Source organism: Ceratosolen solmsi, unplaced genomic scaffold (genome assembly GCF_000503995.2).
Source record: "Ceratosolen solmsi marchali unplaced genomic scaffold, CerSol_1.0 scaffold3, whole genome shotgun sequence".
Classification (NCBI taxonomy): Eukaryota; Metazoa; Arthropoda; class Insecta; order Hymenoptera; family Agaonidae; genus Ceratosolen; species Ceratosolen solmsi.
In genome coordinates this window covers 2,749,448-2,749,783 of record NW_011948428.1, presented here as the reverse complement: position 1 = coordinate 2,749,783, position 336 = coordinate 2,749,448, and the positions used below count along the sequence as shown (strand labels likewise).

Genomic DNA, 336 nt, shown 5'->3' with positions numbered 1-336 from the left:
CCCCCCCCCCCCCTCCCCCTCTCGGGGCTCCGTTCCGCCGCAACATCGGCGCCGGTGCGTCCAGACCGAATGAAAGTGACCGAGGGTGGCTACGTGATAAAAGCCCCTCGGTCTCGCTGTCCCCTCGCGCCGTCTGATGTTGAAGATTAACAACGGTTCGCCCTCCTCGTCGCCAAACGACAATCTCTCAAGGCGGAAATCGATAGGGCTTGTGTTTTTCTCCTCGTCCCCTCGTCCCCCTCATTGTCAACCCAGTCAACCACTCCGCCTTTTCCCCATCGTCGTTGTCATCGTCGTCGTCGTTGTCCTCCTCCTCCTCCTCCTCCTCCTCCTCCT

The 336-nt window shown here is 61.0% G+C and overlaps 1 protein-coding gene across 1 annotated transcript in view; it reads left to right on the top strand.

Annotated features, from left to right (window-relative positions):
- Ack-like (activated Cdc42 kinase-like) overlaps window positions 1-336 on the top strand; it is an 18,370-nt gene that overhangs the window by 394 nt on the left and 17,640 nt on the right. The window lies entirely within an intron of this gene.